Source organism: Pristiophorus japonicus, chromosome 23 (genome assembly GCF_044704955.1).
Source record: "Pristiophorus japonicus isolate sPriJap1 chromosome 23, sPriJap1.hap1, whole genome shotgun sequence".
Lineage (NCBI taxonomy): Eukaryota > Metazoa > Chordata > Chondrichthyes > Pristiophoridae > Pristiophorus > Pristiophorus japonicus.
Window position 1 is genome coordinate 7950606 of NC_091999.1, and position 14890 is coordinate 7965495.

The window sequence follows — 14890 nt, forward strand, 5'->3', positions numbered from 1 at the left end:
CTCCCTCTCTGTCTGCCTCTCGCTCCCTCTCTGTCTGCCTCTCGCTCCCTCTCTGTCTGCCTCTCGCTCCCTCTCTGTCTGCCTCTCGCTCCCTCTCTGTCTGCCTCTCGCTCCCTCTCTGTCTGCCTCTCGCTCCCTCTCTGTCTGCCTCTCGCTCCCTCTCTGTCTGCCTCTCGCTCCCTCTCTGTCTGCCTCTCGCTCCCTCTCTGTCTGCCTCTCGCTCCCTCTCTGTCTGCCTCTCGCTCCCTCTCTGTCTGCCTCTCGCTCCCTCTCTGTCTGCCTCTCGCTCCCTCTCTGTCTGCCTCTCGCTCCCTCGCTGTCTGCCTCTCGCTCCCTCGCTGTCTGCCTCTCGCTCCCTCGCTGTCTGCCTCTCGCTCCCTCGCTGTCTGCCTCTCGCTCCCTCGCTGTCTGCCCCTCGCTCCCTCGCTGTCTGCCCCTCGCTCCCTCGCTGTCTGCCCCTCGCTCCCTCGCTGTCTGCCCCTCGCTCCCTCGCTGTCTGCCCCTCGCTCCCTCGCTGCCTGCCCCTCGCTCCCTCGCTGCCTGCCCCTCGCTCCCTCGCTGCCTGCCCCTCGCTCCCTCGCTGCCTGCCCCTCGCTCCCTCGCTGCCTGCCCCTCGCTCCCTCGCTGCCTGCCCCTCGCTCCCTCGCTGCCTGCCCCTCGCTCCCTCGCTGCCTGCCCCTCGCTCCCTCGCTGCCTGCCCCTCGCTCCCTCGCTGCCTGCCCCTCGCTCCCTCGCTGCCTGCCCCTCGCTCCCTCGCTGCCTGCCCCTCGCTCCCTCGCTGCCTGCCCCTCGCTCCCTCGCTGCCTGCCCCTCGCTCCCTCGCTGCCTGCCTCTCGCTCCCTCTGTCGGGAAGCTGATGGGATTGGGTGGATGTCTGCTTTCACAACCACCACCCGTCCCCCCCTAGTTCTAGTCTCCCCCATCAGTGGAAACATCCTCTCTGCATCCACCTTGTCGAGCCCCCTCATAATCTTCTACGTTTCGATAAGATCACCTCTCATTCTTCTGAAAGGAACCCCTTTCTCTTGTTGTAGTCCCTCCCCCTCCCAAGGGGCTCTGCTTGTTGACCGCTTTCCTCAAAAGCCGGGCAGGTGAGTTGGAGGGACAGGGTGCTGACCCCTGACCCCTGACCTCTCGCGGGTAACGATTGTTTTTCATCGCCGCCGGGTAAAGGGGTGACCGATTGGACGAGGGCTAAGGGGGCCTTATTGGCTGGCTGGGTGGGGTGAGATGTTGGCGTATGTGTGTGTGTGTGTGTGTGGCGTGTACCGAAGTAACGTATGTGCCGCGAACGGAGTAGTTGATGTGAGGTGGGCATTGGCGAGGGAAATGTTGCAATGCAGAGTGTCCTCACGCACGAATCATTGAAAGTTAACGTGCAGATACGGAAGGCAAATGATATGTCGGCCTTTATTACAAGATATTGGAATGTAAGAGCGAGGAACCGTATTGCAATTATATCATCATCATAGGCAGTCCCTCGGAATCGAGGAAGACTTGCCCCCACTCTAACAGTGAGTTCTCAGGTGACTGAACAGTCCAATACAGGAACCACAGTCCCTGTCACAGGTGGGACAGACAGTGGTTGAGGGAAGGGGCGCTCCTTCCGCTGCCTGCGCTTGCTTTCTGCACGCTCTCGGCGACGAGACTCGAGGTGCTCAGCGCCCTCCCGGATGCACTTCCTCCACTGAGGGCGGTCTGGTCTTTGGGCCCAGGGACTCCCAGGTGTCGGTGGGGATGTTGCACTTTATCAGGGGAGGCTTTGAGGGTGGTCCCTTGTAACGTTTCCTCTGCCCACCTGGGGCTCGCTTGCCGTGAAGGAGTTCGGAGTAGAGCGCTTGCTTTGGGAGTCTCTAGGGCCCTGCTGAGACCGCACCTGGAGTATTAGCCACAGTTTTGGTCTCCTTACCTAAGGAAGGATTTACTTGCCATTGAGGGAGTGCAGCGAAGGTTCACCAGACTGATTCCTGGGATGGGGGGGAATTGTCCTATGAGGAGAGATTGAGCAGACTAGGCCTGTATTCTCTAGAGTTTAGAAGAATGAGAGGTGATCTCGTTGAAACATATAATCAAATCCTGCCAGGGTAGATGCAGGGAGGGTGTTTCCCCCCGGGCTGGGGAGTCTAGAACCAGGGGTCACACAGTCTCGGGATAAGGGCTCGGCCATTTAGGACTGAGGTGAGGAGGGATTTCTTCACTCGGAGGGTGGTGAACCTTTGGAATTCTCTGCCCCAGAGGGCCGTGAGTGCTCAGTGGTTGAGCGTATTGAGATCGAGAGATTTTTGGATGTTAAGAAGGTCAAGGGCTATGGGGAACGGGCAGGGAAGGGGAGTTGAGCTAGACGACCAGCCCATGATCTCATTGAGCGGTGGAGCAGGCTCGAGGGCCCGAATGGCTGACTCCTGCTCCTAATTCTGATGGAGGGTGTAGACGGTGGGAGGTGCACGCTGTACGGATGTACCATTGTGGGCAGGGGGAGGGGAAACCGAAGCCCGCTCCTCCGCAACTGTGGTTAAGGCTGGCTCCACCCCCCCCTCCCCCTTCCCTGGCACGGTGCCGTGGTTTAACCTCCTGGCCCCCCCGGCTCGGAGAGGTCCCAATGCTGGTGCTATTGGCTAGGCTCAGACGGTTGGGGATGGGCAGGAGTCCTGTTGTACTGGGTGCGGGATGGAAGGCGACCCCCCCCACCCACCCCGAGCTAGGATTTACGGGTACAGGAGCATGGCGGTTACGTTGCTGGACTGGTAACCCAGAGAGACCTGGATTAATGATCTGGAGACCCGAGTTGAAATCCAGCTATGGAACTTAACATCGGTTATTTCAATAAATCTGGAACGAAAAGCTCGTGCCAGTAATGGTGACAATGGAACGACTGGATTGTCATTAAAGACCCCCATCTGGTTCACTGATGTCCTTCTAGGGAAGGCAAGAGAAGCATAGAAAAATAGGTGCAGGAGTAGGCCATTCGGCCCTTCGAGCCTGCACCACCATTCAATAAAATCATGGCTGATCATTCCCTCAGTACCCCTTTCCTGCTTTCTCTCCGTACCCACTTGATCCCCCTAACTGTAAGAGCCATATCTAACTCCCTCTTGAATATATCCAATGAACTGGCCTCAACAACTCTCTGCGGCAGGGAATTCCACAGGTTAACAACTCTCTGAGTGAAGAAGTTTCTCCTCATCTCGGTCCTAAATGGCTTACCCCTTATCCTTAGACTGTGTCCCCTGGTTCTGGACTTCCCCAACATCGGGAACATTCTGCAACTAACCTGTCCAGTCCCGTCAGAATCTTATATGTTTCTATGAGATCCCCTCTCATCCTTCTAAACTCCAGTGAATACAGGCCCCATCGATCCAGTCTCTCCTCATATGTCAGTCCTGCCATCCCGGGAATCAGTCTGGTGAACCTTCGCTGCACTCCCTCAATAGCAAGAACGTCCTTCCTCAGATTAGGAGACCAAAACTGAACACAATATTCCAGGTGAGGCCTCACCAAGGCCCTGTACAATTGCAGTAAGACCTGCTCCTATACTCAAATCCTCTCGCTATGAAGGCCAACATACCATTTGCCTTCTTCACTGCCTGCTGTACCTGCATGCCAACCTTCAATGACTGATGTACCATGACACCCAGGTCTTGTTGCACCTCCCCTTTTCCTAATCTGTCACCATTCAGATAATATTCTGCCTTTGTGTTTTTGCCCCCAAGATGGACAACCTCAGATTTATCCACATCTGCCATGCATTTGTCCACTCGCCTAACCTGTCCAAGTCATCCTTCAGCCTCTTGGCGTCCTCCTCACAGCTCACACCGCCACCCAGATTAGTGTCATCTGCAAGTGAAATCTGTCGCCCTGACCCAGTCTGGCCTATATGTGACTCCAGACCCCACAGCAACGTGTGGTTGACTCTTAACTGCCCCTCTGAAATGGCCTAGCGAGACACTCAGTTGTACCAAAAAAGCAGTGGTTTGCAACGCATTCTCCAGAACAATTGGAGATGGGCAATAAATGCCGGCCTTGCCAGCGACGCCCAGATCCAATGAATTAATTTTTTTTTAACTCCTGCTTGTGCACAAACAGGCAACCCACACCCTCAACCTCCCTTCTAATTCCTCTAGCAACCCCCTCTGATCTTGGCGAGGGAAGGGTAGGTATCGGCCTGCCAGTGACAAGAGACTGGGAACTGTGGAGGGAGCAGATAGATCCATCACAAAAAGCGAGCGGGCAGGTACAAGAAGTGATTCCAAAGGCTGATGGAATGTTATAAGAAATAGGAGCAGGAGCCGGCCATTCGGCCCCTCGAGCCTGCTCCGCCATTTAATACGATCAAGGCTGATCCGATCATGGACTCAGCTCCACTTCCCCGCCCGCTCCCCATAACCCTTCACTCCCTTATCGCTCAAACATCTGTCTATCTCCGCCTTAAATATATTCAATGACCCAGCCTCCACAGCTCTCTGGGGCAGAGAATTCCACAGATTTACAACCCTCTGAGAGAAGAAATTCCTCCTCATCTCAGTTTTAAATGGGCGGCCCCTTATTCTGAGACCGTGCCCCCTAGTTCTAGTCTCCCCCATCAGTGGAAACATCCTCTCTGCATCCACCTTGTCGAGCCCCCCTCATAATCTGATACGTTTCGATAAGATCACCTCTCATTCTTCTGAACTCCAATGAGTAGAGGCCCAACCTCCTCAACCTTTCCTCATAAGTCAACCCCCTCATCCCCGGAATCAACCGAGTGAACCTTCTCTGAACAGCCTCCAAAGCAAGTATATCCTTCCGTAAATACGGAGAGCAAAACTGCACGCAGTACTCCAGGTGTGGCCTCACCAATACGTCACATCCACTGGTTCCCCTTCATCCATCCTGTTGGCCTTTATGTCGAGGGTCGCAGAATACACAGGGTTGGAAGTTACACTACCGTTATATAAAGCTCTGGTCGGGCCCCACCTCCGGACTGCATTCAGCTTTGGGCACCGCCCCTCGAAGGATGTTACCGGCCTTGGGCAGGGGCGTAACACAGATTCCCCAGGGTGATACTGGGGCTGCAGGGGTTAAATTCCGAAGGCAGGTTGCACAGGACTTGGATTGTATTCCCTCGAGTTCAGCAGGTTAAGGGGTTTGCAAATGATTGAAGGACTCGATCCGGTCGATGTCTCCTGGTGTGGCGGGAGTCCAGAACAAGGGGGGCGCATAAACCTTAAAATTGGAACAAGGCCGTTCAGGGGTGATGTCGGGAAGTACTTCTTCACACAAACAAAGGGCAGTGGCAATCTGGAACTCTTTCTCCTCTCCTCTCTTTCTCCCCCCCCGCCCCCCCCCCCCCCCCCCCAAAGTGCTGGGGGTCAATTGTAGTTTTCAAGACGGAAATCGGTAGATTTTTGTTGGGTCAGGGAATCGAAGGATATGGAGCAACGGCAGGAAAATGGTGTCGAGGGTCGCGATCTGACTGAATTAGCGGAGCAGGCCTGAATGGGCCTACTCCTGTTGCTATGTAACAGGCTTGAGGAGGCCGAATGGGCCTTCTGTTGTTATGTGACGGGCTCGACTGGGCCTACTGTTGCTATGCGACAGGCTCGAATGGGCCTACTCCTGTTGCTATGTGACAGGCTTGAATGGGCCTACTCCTGTTGCTATGTGACAGGCTCGAATGGGCCTACTCCTGTTGCTATGCGACGGGCTTGAATGGGCCTACTCCTGTTGCTATGTGACAGGCTCGAATGGGCCTACTCCTGTTTATATGTGACAGGCTCGAATGGGCCTACTCCTGTTGCTATGTGTCAGAATCGAATGGGCCGACTGTTGCTATGTGGCAGGCTCGAATGGGCCTACTCCTGTTGCTATGTGACAGGCTCGAATGGACCTACTCCTGTTGCTATGTGTCAGAATCGAATGGGCCTACTCCTGTTGCTATGTGGCAGGCTCGAATGGGCCTACTCCTGTTGCTATGCGACAGGCTTGAATGGGCCTGCTCCTGTTGCTATGTGGCAGGCTCGAATGGGCCTACTTCTGTTGCTATGTGGCAGGCTTGAATGGGCCTACTCCTGTTGCTATGCGACAGGCTTGAATGGGCCTACTCCTGTTGCTATGCGACAGGCTCGAATGGGCCTACTGTTGCTATGTGACAGGCTCGAATGGGCCTACTGTTGCTATGCGGCAGGCTCGAATGGGCCTACTGTTGCTATGCGACAGGCTCGAATGGGCCTACTGTTGCTATGCGACAGGCTCGACTGGGCCTACTCCTGTTGCTATGCGACAGGCTCGAATGGGCCTACTGTTGCTATGCGACAGGCTCGAATGGGCCTACTGTTGCTATGCGACAGGCTCGAATGGGCCTACTGTTGCTATGCGGCAGGCTCGAATGGGCCTACTGTTGCTATGCGGCAGGCTCGAAAGGGCCTTCTGTTGCTATGCGACAGGCTCGACTGGGCCTACTCCTGTTGCTGTGTGACAAGCTCAAATGGGCCTACTTCTGTTGCTATGTGACAGGCTTGAATGGGCCTACTCCTGTTGCTATGTGACAGGCTCGAATGGGCCTACTGTTGCTATGCGCCAGGCTCGAATGGGCCTACTGTTGCTATGTGGCAGGCTCGAATGGGCCGACTCTTGTTCCTTAGGTACAGCTGTGGACCGCCTGGCTCACCATGGCCAAAAGCCCCTTCGGACAACGGACAACAAGGCAAATGGCGGTGACATCCGGGTCACCTGGTTTCGAGTGGGGCGGGGTTGTCTTGGTTTATGTGGGAGCTTGCTTTAACACTGTGCTGCACTCTGGTTCCCCCACTCGAGGAGGGGGCCGGGATGGTTGTTTGGTTTGAGATTACGCGGGAGGTCGCAGTTCGCATTACGAGTCGGATACGTACCCGGTTTGCCCGCTTACGTCTCTGGTCTAACGATACACCTCTCTCTCTTGCAGGGGCCGAGGGAGAGCATCATCTTGGTATTCCCCTTACTAAAGCAGAGGAGAAACTTGTACTGGACCCTTTCCCCATCCCACCCTCCCCTCCCCTCACCCCACCCACCGACCCCACCCACCCCCTCTCTCCATTCCCCCTCCCCCCTCCCCCTCCCGTCCATCTTCCCATCCCATCACAAAAAAAACACACAAAAGGTTTAAAAAAAAAAGAGAGGAACAAGAAAATTAAAGAAAAGAAGAAAAAAAGGATGAAAAGAAGAAAAAAAAAAATTTGTACATAAAAAAAAAACACAAAAAAAACCTTGAAGGGAGCCACCCTTTTACATTGCCGTGTATTAACGCTGAGAATCAGTATTGGTAAGGTGTTCCTGCAACGGGCCAGTTGCTCCATCTCGCACTGCTTCCGTGGGTTTTTTGGGAACGACTTTTTATTTTTTATTTTTTTATTTCTTCTGTTTTTGCAACAACGGGAAAAGAACAACAATTGTGCAACTTGCTCCTCGCTCTCTCTCTCTCTCTGGCTCACTCCCTCGCGCTCTCTCTCTCTCTCTGGCTCACTCCCTCGCGCTCTCTCTCTCTCTCTCTCTCTGGCTCACTCCCTCGCGCTCTCTCTCTCTCTCTCTCTCTCTGGCTCACTCCCTCGCTCTCTCTCTCTCTGGCTCACTCCCTCGCGCTCTCTGGCTCTCTCTCTCTGGCTCACTCCCTCGCGCTCTCTGGCTCACTCTCTCTGGCTCGCTCGCTCTCTCTTTCTCTCTGGCTCACTCCCTCGCTCGCTCTCTCTCTCTCTCTCTGGCTCACTCCCTCTCTCTCTCTCTCTCTCTCTCTCTCTGGCTCTCACTCCCTCGTGCTTGCTCTCTATTTGGCTCTCCCTCCCTCGCTCTCTCTGCCTCTCACTCCCCTCTCTTTGGCTCGGTCCCTCGCGCTTGCTCTCTCTCTCTCTGCCTCTCCCTCCCTCGCTCTCTTTTTGCCTCACTCTCGCGCTCGCTCCCTATCTGGCTCGCGCTCGCTCTCTGGCGCTCTCACTCGTTTCCCTTTTTGCCTCACTCCCTCGCGCTCGCTCTCTATCTGGCTTGCGCTCTCTCTGGCTCTCGCACTCATTTCTCTGGCTCTCCCTCCATCGCGCTCTCTGCCTCTCACTCTCTCTCTTTGGCTCACTCGCTCTTGCTCTCTCTCTGGCTCTCGCTCGTCTCTCTGGCTCTCACTCTCTCTGGCTCTCACTCCCTCCCTCACTCTCTGGCTCACTCCCTCCCTCACTTTCTGGCTCACTCCCTCATGCTCGCCCTCTCTCTGTCTCTCACTCCCCCTCTCTGTCTCTCACCCCCTCTCTCTCGTCTCACTCTCTCTCGTCTCACTCTCCCTCACGCGCGCTCGTGCTCTCTGCCTCTCACTTGCTCGCTCCCTCTGGCTCACTCCCTCTGGCTCTCTGTCTCTCATTCTGGCTTGTCACTCTCTTTCTCCCCCCCCGCGCGCTCTCGCTCAAACTCACTCTGGCGCGCTCTCCCTCTCTGTCTCTTGTCATTCTGGCTCTCAGTCTCGCACTCTCTGTCTCCCTCTGTCTTGCGCTCTCGCTTTCTCTCCCATTCTGGCTCTCGATCCCTCAGTCTGTCTCTCTCTGTGTCTCTCTCCCGATTATGCCATAGGATGATGGTGTTTGACTGACGTGATTATTTTGTGAGCTACAGATCGGTGAATCGATGTGCTGCATTTCCTTTTGAATTTTGTTTGATTCTGTGCGACAACTTTTTTTCTCCTTTTATTCCCTCCCCTCCCCTCCCCTCCCCTGCCCTCCCTAACTCCACCCAGCCCATTCTTATTTTATTCTTTTGCAGGGTTTCTGCTGCCATCGATGAGGATTTCCCCAGCTGCAGTTTTCAGCACACAATTCCTTCACTGGGCTTTCAAATATATTCCAAAAAAAAAGAGAGCGAATACAGAAATATATATTTAACCACCCCCCCCACCAAAAAAAAATGGCAGATAAAAAAGAATTGTGACCTTTCTGGAGAGGGAGTTAGCTGGGGAACTGGCACTGAGTAGAAATTCTAGTTGGGGGAGGACTGGGTAGTTTTTTTTTTAATTTAAAAAAAAAAAATGTAAGGGAAAAATAAAAAAAAAAAATTGTTAAAATGTTGACTCAGCTCTTTTTTTCTCTTTCCCCCCCTCCCTGGCTTTCCTGCTAGACTGATTCCCGGGATGAGGAGATTATCCTATGAGGAGACTAGGTTGAGCTGTGAGGAGGACGCCAAGAGGCTGCAGGGTGACTTGGACAGGTTAGGTGAGTGGGCAAATGCATGGCAGATGCAGTATAATGTGGATACATGTGAGGTTATCCACTTTGGGGGCAAAAACAGGAAGGCAGAATATTATCTGAATGGCGGCAGATTAGGAAAAGGGGAGGTGCAGCGAGACCTGGGTGTCATGGTACATCAGTCATTGAAGGTTGGCATGCAGGTACAGCAGGCGGTGAAGAAGGCAAATGGTATGTTGGCCTTCATAGCGAGGGGATTTGAGTATAGGAGCAGGAAGGTCTTACTGCAGTTGTACAGGGCCTTGGTGAGACCTCACCTGGAATATTGTGTTCAGTTTTGGTCTCCTAATCTGAGGAAGGACATTCTTGCTATTGAGGGAGTGCAGCGAAGGTTCACCAGACTGATTCCAGGGATGGCAGGATTGACATACGAGGAGAGACTGGATCGACTGGGCCTGTATTCACTGGAGTTTAGAAGGATCAGAGGGGATCTCATAGAAACATATAAAATTCTGACGGAACTGGACAGGTTAGATGCGGGAAGAATGTTCCCGATGTTGGGGAAGTCCAGAAGCAGGGGACACAGTCTAAGGATAAGGGGTAAGCCATTTAGGACCGAGATGAGGAGAAACTTCTTCACTCGGAGAGTTGTGAACCTGTGGAATTCCCTGCCGCAGAGAGTTGTTGAGGCCAGTTCATTGGATATATTCAAGAGGGAGTTAGATGTGGCCCTTACGGCTAAAGGGATCAAGGGGTATGGAGAGAAAGCAGGAAAGGGGTACTGAGGCGAATGATCAGCCATGATCTTATTGAATGGTGGTGCAGGCTCGAAGGGCCGAATGGCCTACTCCTGCACCTATTTTTTATAATCTCTGGCGGATTATAAGGCGGCGAGGTGATCTCATTGTAGCGTATAATGTTGGACTTTGGCTGAGGGAGGCAGGCGCTTGGGCTGGGGTCAGGGGCTTGCCGGGGGCGGGTGCCTTTGCTGGGTTTCTGGAGCTCTATCCACTGACTGCTTGCAGGGGGAGTTCTGAAGTCAGAATGGCTCGAATTGCACTTTGCAAACAGTCGCTCAGGACTTGGGTGTTTCCAGTTACACGCTCCAGGGAAATGTCTGCCGTGGCTTGTCCTGCGAGTGGATCACTCAGCAATGGGGGGGGATCTTGTGATAATGGAGAGCCAATCAGACCATTTTCACACTGCAAATAACTGCATCCAATTCTTACAGGGCTTGACAGGATAGATGCGGGGAGGATGTTTTTCCCCCCCCCCCGGGCTGGGGAGTCTAGAACCAGGGGGGTCCCAGTCTCAGGATAAGGGCTCAGCCATTGAGGACTGATATACTTGAGGAAGGACATACTAGCTTTGGAAGGGGTACAGAGACGATTCACGAGGCTGATTCCGGAGATGAGGGGGTTACCTTATGATGATAGATTGAGTAGACTGGGTCTTTACTCGTTGGAGTTCAGAAGGATGAGGGGTGATCTGATAGAAACATTTAAAATAATGAAAGGGATAGACAAGATAGAGGCAGAGAGGTTGTTTCCACTGGTCGGGGAGACTAGAACTAGGGGCACAGCCTCAAAATACGGGGGAGACAATTTAAAACCGAGTTGAGAAGGAATTTCTTCTCCCAGAGGGTTGTGAATCTGTGGAATTCTCTGCCCAAGGAAGCAGTTGAGGCTAGCTCATTAAATGTATTCAAGTCACAGATAGATGGATTTTTAACCAATAAGGGAATTAAGGGTTACGGGGAGCGGGCGGGTAAGTGGAGCTGAGTCCACGGCCAGATCAGCCATGATCTTGTTGAATGGCGGAGCAGGCTCGAGGGGCTCGATGGCCTACTCCTGTTCCTAATTCTTATGTTCTTATGAGGAGAAGCTTCACTCAGAGGCTGGCGAATCTGTGGAATTCTCTGCCCCAGAGGGCTGTGGAGGCTCAGTCTTTGAGTATATTCAAGACCGAGCGCGATAGATTGTTGGCCACTGAGGGACTCGAGGGATGTGGGGCTCGAGTGGGGAGGTGGAGTTGAGGTCGATCGGCCACGATCTGATTGGCTGGCGGAGCAGGCTCGAGGGCCCGAATGGCCGGCTCCTGCTCCTAATTCTCGTGTTCGCCGGCTCGCTGTTGGGCGGGGGGGAGACGGGCCAGTGCCTGGCCAGAGCTTGCTGGGCCGAGAAACTCTGGGACGCTGAGCCGTTCTGGTTGGAGCGGAGAAGGTTGAGGGAGGGTGGAGATCGAGCAACCAGGGGCAGTAATCCAGCCGGACCGGACTACTGCGTCCAATTCGGGGCAGCACACCCGAGGGTAGGCAGGAAGGCTTTTGGAGAGAGGGTGTACAGGACCGATTTATTACAATGGTACCAGAGATCGAGGGACTTAAGAAGCCGGGGTTGTTCTTCAAGCAAGGAAGGCTAAGGGGAGATTGGGCGGAGGTGTTTAGAAGCGTGAAGGGTGCAGATCAAGTAAATGTGGAGGGACTTTCCATTGGCGGAGGGTCGAGAGCCAGGGGACACAGATTTAAGGTGATTGGCAAAGGCGACCCGGAGGGGAGGAACTTTTAGCGACGAGTGGCGCGGATTTGCAACGCACTGCCTGATTGGATGGCCAGAAACTATTTCAATAGCAGCCTTCGAAAGGCAACTGATAAATACTTGGAGAGAAATGGCAGAGATACGGGGCAACAGCAGGATGGACTGCTTTTCGAAAGAGCCAGCGTGCACTCGATGAGCCGAAATGGGCTTTCTCTGTGGCACTATTGGCATACGGAATACTTGCCTTTATTGGCCGAGGCGTGGAACACAAGAGCAGGGGGGTTATGCTTGAACTGTATAAAACACTGGTTAGGCCACAGCTGGAGTACTGCGTGCACAGTTCTGGTCACCGCATTACAGGAAGGACGTGATTGCACTGGAGAGGGTACAGAGGAGATTTACCAGGATGTTGCACTGGAGAGGGTACAGAGGAGATTTACCAGGATGTTGCACTGGAGAGGGTACAGAGGAGATTTAAGAACGTCAGAAATAGGAGCAGGAGCCGGCCATTCGGCCCCTCGAGCCTGCTCCGCCATTTAATACGATCATGGCTGATCCGATCATGGACTCAGCTCCACTTCCCCGCCCGCTCCCCATAACCCTTCACTCCCTTATCGCTCAAACATCTCTATCTCCGCCTTAAATATATTCAATGACCCAGCCTCCACAGCTCTCTGGGGCAGAGAATTCCACAGATTTACAACCCTCTGAGAGAAGAAATTCCTCCTCATCTCGGTTTTAAATGGGCGGCCCCTTATTCTGAGATGTTGCCGGGACTGGAGAATTTTAGCGATGAGGAAAGATTGGATAGGCTGGGGTCTGTTTTCCTTGGAACAGAGGAGGCTGAGGGGAGAGCTGATTGAGGTGTATAAAATGATGAGGGGCCTGGATAGAGTGGATAGGACGGACCTGTTTCCCTGGGCAGAGGGGTCAACAACCTGGGGGCAGAGATTGAAAGTAATTGGGGTGAGGTTTAGAGGGGATATAAGGGGATTTGTCTTCACCCAGAGGGTGGTGGGGGTCTGGGGCGGAACTCACGGCCTGAAAGGGGGGTAGAGGCAGAAACCCTCACCACATTTGGATGTGCACCTGAAGTGCCGTAACCCACAGGGCTACGGACCCAGAGCGGGAAAGTGGGATTAGGCCGGGTAGCTCTTGGTCGACCGGCACAACATGGACACGATGGGCCGAATGGCCCCCTTCCGTGCTGTAAATTTCTCCGATTCTATGTTACTTGGGTTTATAACTAGAGGAATTGAATCTTAAAAACGATGAAATCCTGCTCGAACTTTATACTCACTGGTTAGGCATTAGCTGGAGTATTGTGGACAGTTCTGAGACCCACAGCAACATCACTGTATCTTTATACAGCGCCTTAAACGCAGAGACGAGTGTTATCAAACATAATTTGACACACCGGGCTACATGAGATATTAAGGCAGATTACTAAAAACTTGGTTTTAAGGAGTGTCTGAAAGGAGGAAAGAGACAGAGAGGTTTAGGGAGGGAGTTCCAGAGCTCGGGGCCCAGGCAGCTGAAGGCACGGCCACCAATGGTGGAGCGATGGAAATTGGGGATATGCAAGAGGCCAGAATTGGAGGAGCGCAGAGATTTTGGAGGGTTGGAGGAGGGGGCGAGGTTATGGAGGGATTTGAACAGCAACGTGAGAATTTTGAAATTGAGCCGTTGCTTAACCAGGAGCCAATGTAGGTCAGCGAGCACAGGGGGTGATGGGTGAGTGGGACTGGGTGCGAGTTAGGACACGGGTCAGCGAGCACAGGGGGTGATGGGTGAGCGGGACTGGGTGTGAGTTAGGACACGGGTCAGTGAGCACAGGGGGTGATGGGTGAGCGGGACTGGGTGTGAGTTAGGACACGGGTCAGCGAGCACAGAGGGTGATGGGTGAGCGGGACTGGGTGTGAGTTAGGACATGGGGGCAGTGAGCACAGGGGGTGATGGGTGAGCGGGACTGGGTGTGAGTTAGGACACGGGGGCAGTGAGCACAGTGGGTGATGGGTGAGCGGGACTGGGTGTGAGTTAGGACACGGGGCAGTGAGCACAGGGGGTGATGGGTGAGTGGGACTGGGTGTGAGTTAGGACATGGGGGCAGTGAGCACAGGGGGTGATGGGTGAGCGGGACTGGGTGTGAGTTAGGACACGGGGGCAGTGAGCACAGTGGGTGATGGGTGAGTGGGACTGGGTGTGAGTTAGGACACGGGGCAGTGAGCACAGGGGGTGATGGGTGAGTGGGACTGGGTGTGAGTTAGGACATGGGGGCAGTGAGCACAGGGGGTGATGGGTGAGCGGGACTGGGTGTGAGTTAGGACACGGGGGCAGTGAGCACAGTGGGTGATGGGTGAGTGGGACTGTGTGTGAGTTAGGACACGGGGCAGTGAGCACAGGGGGTGATGGGTGAGTGGGACTGGGTGTGAGTTAGGACACGGGGCAGTGAGCACAGGGGGTGATGGGTGAGCGGGACTCGGTGTGAGTTAGGACACGGGGCAGTGAGCACAGGGGGTGATGGGTGAGCGGGACTCGGTGCGAGTTAGGACACGGGGTCAGTGAGCACAGGGGGTGATGGGTGAGCGGGACTGGGTGTGAGTTAGGACACGGGGCAGTGAGCACAGGGAGTGATGGGTGAGCGGGACTCGGTGTGAGTTAGGACACGGGGCAGTGAGCACAGGGGGTGATGGGTGAGCGGGACTCGGTGTGAGTTAGGACACGGGGGCAGTGAGCACAGGGGGTGATGGGTGAGGACACGGGACAGCCGAGTTTTGGACCTTGAGTTTATGGAAGGTGGGAGGGAGCGGGTGTTGATCAATACTATTGAAATAGCCAAGTCTGGAGGTAACAAAGGCAGGGGTGAGGGTTCCAGCAGCAGATGAGCTGAGGCAGGGGTGGAGATGGAAGCAGGCGGTCTGGGTGATGGGGAGGATATGTGGCCGGAAGCTCATTTCGGAGTCAAATTCGACAGCCAGGTTGCAAACCAGTCGCGTTCAGCCTCACCGTTGCCAGGGGGAGGGTTTCGGTCGGTGGCTGGGTGACGGAGTTTGTGGCGGGGGCCGAAGACAATGGCTTCGGTCTTCCCCCAATATTCAATTGGAGAGAATTTCTGCTCGCGCCGAACTGTGTGTGGGACAAGCAGTCTGATCATTTCAGAGACCGAGGAGGGGTCGAGAGAAGTGG